We start from the raw sequence: 11,511 nt of genomic DNA on the forward strand, positions 1-11,511 counted from the left end.
AACCAAACTCACATGTGAACAAGCTAAAAGAGAATTTGCAATTTGTGTCTAATCAACGTAACTGCCTAAAAAGTCACTAGTTCTCATAAGAATGTAATAGAATCCAGTTTTCATGTAAAAAAACCTCAACTATCAGGAAACTGTTAGTTTTTCTGTAAACGGCCTAATCTTAAGAAAAATAAAAGACACCAACACTGAGATGACCCAGATGTTGGAATTAGCACACAAGGTTTTTAAAGCACATTAAAAAATGCACCGGAAAACAGGTTTGCAAAAAATAAAAACAGAAAATGTCAGGAAAAAACCCCATATAACAACATAAATCATGTAAGAAAACAAAACTGAAATTTCAGAACTAAAAAATATCCTAAGTGAAAAATTCACTGGATAGTTTTAACAGCAAAATAGAGATTAAGGAAAATCAGTGAGCTTGAAGAAAGATGAAAATTATCCAATCTAAAGAACAGAATGACAAAAAAAATTTTAACAAACAGTATCGGGGACATGTAGAACAATATCAAAAGGTCTCATATATGTGTCAAGTCCAAGAAAAGAGAACAAAACTGGGATAGAAAAAATATTTTAAATTTAAGAGCCAAAGCTTCCTCAAGCTTGTTGAAAGGCATAAATTTATTCATGAAGCTCAGAGAATCCCAGAGATAAATCCAGTCTTCATATTTATCCCAGGCAGGATAACTATAAAGAAACCACACTTACACACATAGATATAGGTTATGTATATTAGTGAAGTCAAACCACTGAAAACCAAAGATCAAGACAAAATCCTGAGAGCAGCAAGAGAATAAAACAAACCTTACATAAGTGGAAGTAGCTATTGAAATTACTGCTAACTTCTCATCAGAAACTAAGGAGACTAGAAGACAGAAGAACAATCTTTAAAATATTGAAAGATAAAAAAAACTGTTAATGTAGGATTCCAGCAAAAATACTCTTGCACTACAAGAAATGCTAAAGGAAGTTCCTTGGGCTGAAGAGAAATAAAACCTGATGTAATTCATTTTTTCAGGAAGAAATGGAGAACACTGGATATGGTAACTTTCTCAAGAAACAAAAAAGACTACTTTTTTTAATCTAAAAAATGCAGGTCAGTTTAAGGTAAAAATGATAATATCTCAAGGAGTTACAGTGTGTGTTCTAAAGACAGAACCATTCACTGCTCCAGCGACTCTCCAGTTTACACCCTCTGCCCAATCCCTGCCCCGCCTCTGATGACTGACTACCTGGAGCCTCACAAACTATTTCAGTTCCCTTTCTTAACCACACCCTTTGAGGCACCGCGTGATTCCCTATAGTGTGCTTTCTTCCTTCCTGCAGCAAATTAATAAATTAACTTTGACTACTAATTAAGTTTCTTACTGGTGAGTCTTCATTGGTGGGCTTTAACGTACAAGACAAATGACCCACTTTCTCCAACAATTCCATGGCATGGAGGACAAAAAAGAAAGAGCAGGACAGTTATAGAATAAATGAGACTAAACAAATATGTGGATCTCGAATTGAACAATTTGCCGTACTTTCCAATGGGATATTTTTATATAGTAAGAACCCATGTTAACTTGAATTCAACACTAGCTCGAATGATTAATATCTTCTATCCAGCCTTCTTTCTAAAAAAAGGGGAAAAAAAGTGAGCTGAATCTCTTATCTCTACATTGGGAACAAAATAATGGAAGAGAAACCTTTCTTAATCCAGTAAGATTGTAAACTTGCTGACAATTATCATATTCACATCATGGTTTTCTGTGCAAAAGAATGAGATCTGGGTGGGATTTGGAGTATCAGAATTACCGGCATTCTTTTACAGAATCCTACACTCTTTAATGTTCCCAAGATATCTAGAGATTAACTAATGAACTACATTTCCTGTTTCAGAAATTAAAAATGTGTAACTTAGAATAAGATAACGATAATGAATAATGATAAATTATTGCATCTACAGACATTATACTAGGTACTTTTATTATGTAATCTTTTCAATCCTCATATCTATTCTACTTTGGTGGGGTTTTTTTTTAAAGAAAGAGGGGAAGAGAGGGAGAAAGAAAGGGAAAGAAATATCGACTGGTTGCCTCTTGCAGGTTCCCCAACCAGGGAAGGTCCACAACTCAGGCATGTGCCTTGACTGGGAATCGATCCAGCAACCTTTTGCTTTCCTGGACAACGCTAAACCAACTGAGCCTTGCTGGTCAAGTACCTTTTGGCCTCATTTTTCAATGAGAGAACTGAAATACAAAAATTTGAAGCAATGTGTCCAAATAAATTACAGCTAGTAAATGGCAGAGATAAAACTCAAAAAAAGTTTAAATGTCAAAACTATCCACTACTCCAGCCCAGTGAAAATGCCAACATTAATAAATTGACACCAAACTGGCACATCACACAATGTAAACAAGTATGGTCTCTAAAATCCAGAAAATGTTCCTATTTTAAACTGATGATTCTTCCAAAATTCCAGATAGCAAAAGTTTTGATGTTACATAGTGAGACACTACTTCTTTTTAAACATCCATAATAAAAATTTTAAAGATACCTTTTAGTCAGCCTACCTAGAATTCACTATGACTAGATATAATATGACCAAAGCACTTCACTCTATTGTGCAAAATTTAGCATTTTCCTTTGAAATTCCCCTACAATCTTAAATCTAGTTTCTCTTCTTAACCTACCAACAAGTTTTAAAAAGTGTTTTTTTCTATATATTGCGTTTCAAATTTACCTTACTTGTTTAAATTCAGTGAGTTTCTTTCTGATCAGTGTCATCTTTTCTCTCTCTACCCTTTGACCATCATTATCAAATAATATTCTGGCAATTGAGTAGTTTGTCACATTTCCATGTCCCAAATGTAAGTGTGAAATTAATAGTATAGTAAGTAGACTGCTACTGCAGTTCTAACAAAAGAAAGAAAAAATGTATAAAGTTCTATCACCATCCAGATTTACACAGAATATGCCTCTAGGGAAATTCTGAGAGTTCACCATGTGCATGCTTGATACTTGGACTAATTGGAAATCCCTGCAAAGAGGGCAATTCATCCAGAGTTTATAGCTCTCACTGCTCTTCTTAGCACCACTATGAGGATTTTATGATGAATTATTAAATTTCTCTCTCCTTGTCACAAGGAAGCAACTCAGCAAAACCAGACCTGCTCTCCTGAGCAAGGAGATTTTAAAATAAGGACATGCAGTTTAAAAATGGCGATCTTTCTATCCGTTTTACCAAGCATCAGAAATCAAAAATTCTAATAACATATAAGGACTTTAAACTGTTAACTGAAAACTATGAAACTGCAAATTCTATAGTTGTCTCAAAAATTCAAAAAAATGAGAAAATGCTCAACCAATGGCTGAAATGCACTGTTTTCTCTATTGTTTTAGTAGAACCCATCTACCACTGTCCCTCTGGAGTCCTCAACCCAAATTAGAGGAACTCACCAAAATATACTACCACAAAACTGTTAAAAGGAAAGTGGATTCCCTATAGTTTGCTCATAGTGACAGCAGGCTTGGCAAACTTCAAACAATGTAACAGAGTTGAAACACCCCAATTCTTAGATGTCCAATGGGGAGAATGGTAATATTAACTAACATTCAAATAAAAACTAGTTAAAATTTGTTCTAAATGCAAAAAAATAAAAATACAAATATAAAAAAGGAATGGGAGGATGGGGTCCTCAGGAAAACCCACAAACGGAATCCCAGCCCCCGCCCCCTCCACAGAGGGGCCCCCTCCCTGGGAGCGGGCAGCGGCAGCAGACTGGCTGCAGTGCTTCGCATTAATGACGAGATTGCTCCAGCCTGTCTCTGTCTGTACTAAAGGAAAACCCCCGTTTAAGAAAACCATTTTCTTATTTTTTTCTTGCTATTTTTTCCCTTTGGAAATGTACATATTGGTTAGAAATTTGCCCTATGATATGCCGCATAAGGAAAATGATGTAATTTGACTTTAGCCTAGTTCATGATTTCAGGAAAATAAAAAGGCCAACATACTGCCATCTCTTTCAGAAGTCACCAGGCACAGGGTGACAACCACTTATCTGCAATTCTGAAATCTGAAAAGCTCCGAAAATACAAAGATTTTTCTTTTTAACCTTGTGGCAAACTCAACTGGCAGCAAAACCTGACATATACCAACTTGAGACTTCATGGGATTCTTGATGTACTGCAGAAATAATAACGTGTTTAACCAGAGGACACTGCCCATGACCCCAAAAGGGGTATTACGTACTATATCTGTACTGTATTTCTTCCTTAAAATCTGAAAAATTCTGAGTATCAGAGCAGTCTGACTCCAAGACTTACAAATAAAGAACTGCAGAGTTCTCCCCATTGTTTGTTCCTAGTCTTTGCACACTAGGGGTACAACTGGACGCATGACCATCTGAATAACTGAATATTCCTGTGTTCAAGTATAGGACTGGAAGCTGTACAGATAGTATCTGGATACTGTTTCGGTTTTGCAAGTGATGAGGAATAAACACAATATAAAAGCCTTTGATTAGTCTCTGATTCTGTATAGAGGAGACCACACCAATTTTGGGACATGTCATAAAAGATGCAGATGAGTAAAAAAAGACAAAATCAAAAAGTTCTTATCTTTTTAATGAACTCAGTGATACCATATCCATACTAAAAATAACTAATTATAAACTGGGAATAGCTATTATACCCCATTCATTTCCTACATCATGAAGCTAGTCAGTCCATAGTGGTTGGTGTTTAAGTAACCAAAAACCACAAAGTTAGTGATATGATCATTTGGATATGCTACTTAAATTTTTTTAAAACTTTGTTTGCTGTTACATAGGAAGATCCTCTAATGTGCTCCTTTTCATCAGAATATAGGCCCTATGAGAGCAGGAATTTGTTAATTTTTTTATTGTTTCAAAACTTTTAGCCCTGGCTGGTGTAGCTCAGTGGATTGAACTCGGGCCTGCAAACTAGACAATCGCGGTTCGATTCCCAGTCAGGGCACATGCCAGGGTTGCAGGCAGGTTCCCTGCAGGCCAGTTCCCAGCAGGGGACGCACGAAAGGCAACCATACATTGATGTTTCTCTCCCTCTCTCCTTCCCTTCCCCTCTAAAGATAAATAAATAAAATCTTTAAAAAAAACAAAACTTTTATCAGCTATTTCTTGATTTATAGTATTGATTTCAGAGTTAAAAAATTCTACATGTTGAACTTCTTTACTGATTCACTTAAATATAAACTACGACATTTATGAGGCAAATTTTCTTTATCATGCCCCCTCTCTAGTTTCTATTTTTTCTTCTTTAAACAGCCAATTTTTTTGATACACAAGTCTACACTTAATGTCACCAATTCTTAACCTTACCATTAATTCCATTTACCCACCGAAGTCTTTTCCATTCCCACTACTCCAAAGTACTCATTAGGTTATTCAATAACCTCTTTGTTGCTAAATCTAGAAACCGTGTCTTTCTTTTTTCTGACATCACTCCAGAATTTGGTAGTGCCAACCACCTCTTCCTGAAGGTCTCACTTTTTAATTTACAGGGACACCAGTTTCACCTGCTGTTCCTCATGCCTCTGTTCCTCCGTCCACCCCTAATAGTAAATAGTAAATAACATTTACTGGTGCAAAGAGGTTAATCTTTGCTCATGGATTTTTGTCATTGTTCATTCCCATATTCCCAACATAGAAAGCTCTTAATACCCATTTGTTATTTGAACATTCCTTATCTTTTCTCTATATTCCCTCCACTCCCCACATCTTCAACTAACTTCATAAGAATGACTCTTGTTCCAGCCCAACCTTCTCTAAAGTTCCAAATCCTTACATCCAAATGCTGTAGGAAACCTCCACATGGCTACCTCCGATACATCTTTCCTCCCTTCCTCAAACCAGCCTTCCGCAAAATCAAGACATTACCTATAAAGCTAGAAGTGACATTTCCTTTTCCTCACTCACGGTCCGTCTCCAAAGCCTATTGATTCCACCTTCTCATTTAACAGGAAATGTGTAGGTGGATGCTTCGTTTAGAAAAGATCCCATGAGACAATCTTCATTTCATTTTAGAGGGCAAATTGTTTTTAAGCTCTTTACCAAAATTTCTCACAAGGTCTTCCTTATCTCTAAGCTATAAAAACTTTTGCAACTTGCCTCTAAAAAATATAAGTTATATATGCATACTAACAGGTAGGGCTCCACTGTATTCCACCCATGCGGGGCAAAAAGACCCTTTAAATATTTACAAAGTTGCCCTCAGGAAAACCCAGGCCTTAAATTAAAAGCACATTCCACTACAATATAGGCAACATTATTCTATACTTTCCAAATTTCCCTCTATAACTTTTTAAAATGGAAATTTTGTCTCAATGTCTACTGTATCAACAATCTTATCTCCACATATTATTCTTTTATAGAAGCTTTTCTGTGACAGTCCCTCTAGTTATGAATAAAAACAAGTCCTAAGGGACATCTCCACTGCTACCGGACCCTCAATCGCATGTACCTAGATCCTCCTAAAGCCACCCTGTTTTGCGAGTTTCCCCACACATCCCTCGGTTTACAGCTCAACCGCGTGGCAAAAAGATTTAACTTTCCTCATTAGCCCTATCATCTCATTCACTGAACAAATATTATTTACATGGGTTTTCTTTGTCTAGTGATTAAGTCAATTTATACCCATTTTCATAACAAGGAAGAGCCAAGACCTTAAATTTAAAACCTATAACATAACCCTCACCATTTTACTTAATATATGCCTTGTGGCTAAGAAATAGGTCCAATGCTTGTAGTCACCCGCTGAATGCTGCCTTTTTCATTTTTATGTTAAAATATGTATTTGTGAATTTGAGACTCCTTTGTGAGATCATAAAAATTAAACAATTTTGTCCAGGACAAACAGGAAAACAAACAAACAAAAAAGATGAGGCTGGGGACATAATTGATAGTGCTATTACTAAGTGCTTCACAAAAGTACTTACAGAGAAAATAAAGTATAAGTTTAAGAGAAAGAGCACTTTGGTCGTGATCTTTTCCTTCTTTTCTTTACCCCCTACTCCTGGAAACAAATTAAGCTTAGAGGGTTACAGGTAGTGTCTGTGCATATAGTAAGTGATGTATACCTTACACTACACACAAGGCACTGAGGTCTGAGAGATCGCAGTTCCTTTCCTCTAGGCAGAGAAAAGTCTAAGTGTTATAGCAGCATCACAAACACAATACTACTGGAAAAGAGGAACTGCAAGTAAGTATGTGGGTCTGGGGCATAAAGAAAGATGTGTGTCTTGAACCTGAATCTTGAAGGACGAGTAGGAAAGGGGGAAAAGGTCACTAAGGAAATGAGATTAGCATGTATAAAGACTCAAAGACACAAAAGAATTTAGGGCACAGGTGGCAAACACAAGGCCCAGCTGACAGAATCCTGCCCCTCACCCTGTTTTATTAGCAGGGCACCGTGCTTCTACCCGGCAGCAGTGCCGAGCTCCTTGTGCCTAATTAAGGAGTAGTTACATTTATACAGTCCTAAAATTTACATTAGGCCCTTTGAAGGCAACCGCAAGGCTGATGTGGCCCCCTGTGAAAATGAGTTTAACACTGCTGATTTAGGAGATTCAGTTGTTTGAATCGAGTACAGTGTGCATACAGGAGATTAAGCAATAATGAGATGGAACACAGAGATTTGTGAAGCTACAGCATAAAACAACTTGTATGGGAATACTGAATACTTGAAGTTCTTGGTCACTGCTTTATATCCAGAACCCAAGACTGTCTGCTACTTAGTAGGTTCCAATTCTAAACTTAAATATAAAAGAGGGTGTGTGGACTTTTGGTGATTTTCCCAATTTCTTCCTACACAGAACTCCCTATAATGATAGTTTGACAACTTCTTTTCCAAAGAATACCCCAGCAACCTCGTTCCACCTATCAGCCCCCACTTCTAGGAATCCCCAAACTGTCTATCACCAAACTGCATCAACACCGCACTATAAGGTGCCAACCCCTCTTTGTCTTCACCCCACAGTTCTTGATGAGCAGCTTGAATAAACCTCCCTATGGAGATGGGAGGGGGAAAAGCTCCTTTGATGGCACTGAAAGAGGAAACAGGACCTCAAGGTGCTGTTACTTCAACTTATAGAAACAAGTCTCATTATCAAGTGTGTCCTATGCCTTCAACATTCATACAGCTTTGCTCCCATTCCCAAAAATTCTGTTGCCCTATTAAGTATATGGGGTAGATATGTTCTGCCAATTCTCTCACAGCACAGTTCTGAAAGTGGGCTTTCTACCTATCTAGTTCAAGAGCCATATTCTAAGTTTTAAAGAAAAGCTGACGGCAGTGGCCTCCAGAGGTTTGTGTAGTCCCTAGGCACACACCATTACATTCCACGACAGAGGCTCCTATCACCAGCTGTCCTGATAAAAAACTGTCATAATAAAACTAATTCAGGAAAGGACATTCAAGGCAACTTTTCAGGTGGAAGTGCTGAACTCTGTTTAGCCATATCCGTTCATGAGTTAGGCTCCAAGTCAAGTTAAACATAAATCTCAACAGGGTCTCTCCTTCCCATTAGCTAACCTACGTTGAGTGACAGGTGCCCATATGTCCCCAGGCCAAAGCAGACCATACTATCCTTTTGGTATTTCTTCACTGGGAAAGACTTATTTGCTTGGCAACAAATGGAAAAGGCCTGCTTTAATCCATTCCTTCCATCTGAGGTATTATTTTTTAAGAAAATGTTTTGAAGTTTGTACTTTGTTGTAGGCACTAAAATGTCTCTTCCATGTCAACTTGGGAACTGCATATACTAAGATAAGATATTCATGCTATAGGTTTAGTAAGTCTGAAGTTCACTGAAACTACTATGCCAGAGGCTTTTTTATTCCATTCCCTTCCCATGCTAGGATTCTCAGACTTGAACAGAAAAGCAGAGGAATGCAACAAGCCCGCAGTCATCAGTGGCACTGGCTTATACTACCTCTAGGCTGGTCTTGATTTATACCAAGTTAGGGTTCCACCAGGTAGTACAAAACTCAGACTAAATGCAGACTGGCAATACACAGAGAATAATGTGCAAATTAAGGCATGAGGTTATAAACATACAATGTGTCACTGTGTACTCTCTTAGGTGGTCTCAGGGTACAACAGCCACTGTGGACCACTTGGCAATGCACAATCATAAGGGAGGAAAGTTAACCTCTAAGAATTTAGCTGCTGGGAAAACTGAGAGAGCAAAAGCTGGTTTAGGGAAGACAGTGAAGTAGTCTGGGAAGTATCAGAAACTAAATTGTTCCAAGTGGGGAAGGAAGGGCAGCATAACACAGATATACTGGCTAGCCACAGACTAAATACTTTGTAGCAAGGAAGGCAGCAAACCTGATTCCAGGGTGGCAGTGGACCATAACAGATCCTGGCAGGAGAATCGCATGCTTTGGTAAAAAAGAGACTGAAGGGCCCTCCATTCCCCAGTTTCTGATTCAACATAACTGGGGTGAAGCCCAATAATTTACATTACTTACAAGTTCCAAGGAAATATAAATGCGCGTGATTCAGGAGACCACATTTTCAGAACCACTGGGCCAATGTTCTTGGGATCTGAAGTCTCAGAGCCCCAGACAAATGATGTGGAAAAGGCTCCATGAAAGTGACATGGGCACAAAAAAGTGGAAGGGTAACACTCAGCACCACAAAACAGTAAGTGAGAAAGACAATTCGTCAACTATATCGTAGAAGTAGCAATAACATAACAGCTAAAACTGTATGCCAGGCACTCACTGTGTGCAATGCTCTCCTTACATGCATTATTTTTCTTCATCCTCAAAACAACCCACGGAGGTAGGTATCACTATTATCCACCTTTTTCAGATGAGGATGCTGAGAACAAAGATGTTGGGTGATCTGCCCTAAGCAACAGACTTACATACATGCTAAAGCAAGGCTGAACTCTTTGGCTTACTACTCCATCATGCAGCACCAACACCTTGTACAAATACTGACTGTAACAAAGCTTCTTTTGATCAAAATCACACTTTTAATGTTAATTCTAAGTCTGCTTTTCCACTGCAGAAAGTTAATTCAGGTTAACTCTCCACTTCACAATCCTAAAACAAGACAAATCTAAACACAGATAACTAGGAGGCAGGCTACCTGGTCTTCCGAAGCCCAAATTTCCTTGTTTATTTATCTGCTGTTTCTGGTCTGGACACCTGCTAAGGGAACTCCTACCACACTTTCAGTCACCAGTCCTGCATGTGGAATAATAGCCTTTCCTCATTTTTTCCTTCTCCATTTATTTCAAGTAATTGTTGTAAGGATTATAAGTGAAAAATAGGTAAAGTAGTGTTGCAGTTCGACTTAGTGGAATTAACTATTATATTACCATTACATACAAGTGTATTGTGGGATCATGAGCTCAACGGAAAGGTGGTGACCAGAGGGCCAAGTGTGGGAGCTATCACGTTTTTGGAGGTTGATCAATTTACCGAAGGATGAAGAATGACAGAGGAAGAGCAACACATACTGAGGAACAAAGAATTCCCAAGATTAAACACTAGGAAGAATCATCACTTACGGGGCAAATGTATGAAAAGAAACAACTGACATTTCAGAGAAGCAGTCACAGGGAAACTACGCCGAAGCACATGAGTGTAACTTGCAATTATTTTAATCAAACGCAGTTCATTAAATACAATCCCATGTCCTACGGACCGAGAGAAAGGGGCCTCTAGCCCAAACGACTCGAGAGGCTCTTAAATGATCGGCGAATGAAACACAGCACACGGTAGAACAAGCGCTGGTGCCGGATTTCAGCAACAAAGATACTGAAGAACTTTCCTAGGAAGCTACACCCCTCCGCGCAGGCGAAAGGGGAGTTCACCGCCGCCCCTTCCCCACCCGCTCAGACTCTCCCGCCCAACCGGTTCGCACACTCTAGCCTCGCGGGCCTCCGCGAGGCGGGAGGAGCCACGCACACCCCAGTGCCGCCTACGGCTGTACCAGCAAGCCCGCACCCACTTCTGGGTCCACTCTCACTTCCCACCCGGTTTGGTAATCCACCACCCGCCCTCCGGCTCCCTGCAGGTGACGGGTCTGCGGGCTCAGGTATTTACCTGGAACTCCACCGCGCCGCCATTACACCGGATGTACGTCACTTCCCCTTCCCTACCCAGGCAGGAGAAAGGGGGGAAGGTAAAATACAAAAAAACCCTGACGCTACATCGGCTTCGTTACGTTATCTAATAATTTATTTTAAAAACCGTATCGTAATACCAGATTCAGAGAAGCCTGTTCGGCCGCGCTTTTCCCTTCCGAAGACAGCAAGTTGACACAAACTACAAAGCCCAGCACCCATCGCCTGTGAGGGTGGAAATGGCGCAAGCAAATGTAATTTAGGCTGAGAGGGCCGCAGTGTACGACGGGAATTGTAGTTTTTCTTTGGATAAGCACCAGAGAGTACATTCAGGTGACTGGTCAGAGACCTGGTTGTGATTAGGTGTAAACAAAATCTACTTTAAAACCGTTTCT

General features: G+C 39.2%; 1 protein-coding gene across 3 annotated transcripts in view; it reads right to left on the bottom strand.

The window, feature by feature from the left end:
• CWC22 (CWC22 spliceosome associated protein homolog) overlaps window positions 1-11,303 on the bottom strand; it is a 54,998-nt gene extending 43,695 nt beyond the window's left edge. For 2 of the 3 annotated variants that reach the window (XM_037130043.2, XM_053665200.1), the window contains exon 1: window positions 11,097-11,201. The gene's annotated coding sequence lies outside the window, so the exon portion shown is untranslated. Of the gene's footprint in view, window positions 1-11,096; window positions 11,202-11,256 lie in introns of those variants that run through there. The other variant, XM_053665199.1, reaches the window with a different exon arrangement.
• Window positions 11,304-11,511: the final 208 nt, after the last annotated feature.

This window comes from Artibeus jamaicensis, unplaced genomic scaffold (assembly GCF_021234435.1).
Source record: "Artibeus jamaicensis isolate MK-2021 breed Jamaican fruit bat unplaced genomic scaffold, CSHL_Jam_final contig_391, whole genome shotgun sequence".
In the NCBI taxonomy this organism is placed as follows: Eukaryota; Metazoa; Chordata; class Mammalia; order Chiroptera; family Phyllostomidae; genus Artibeus; species Artibeus jamaicensis.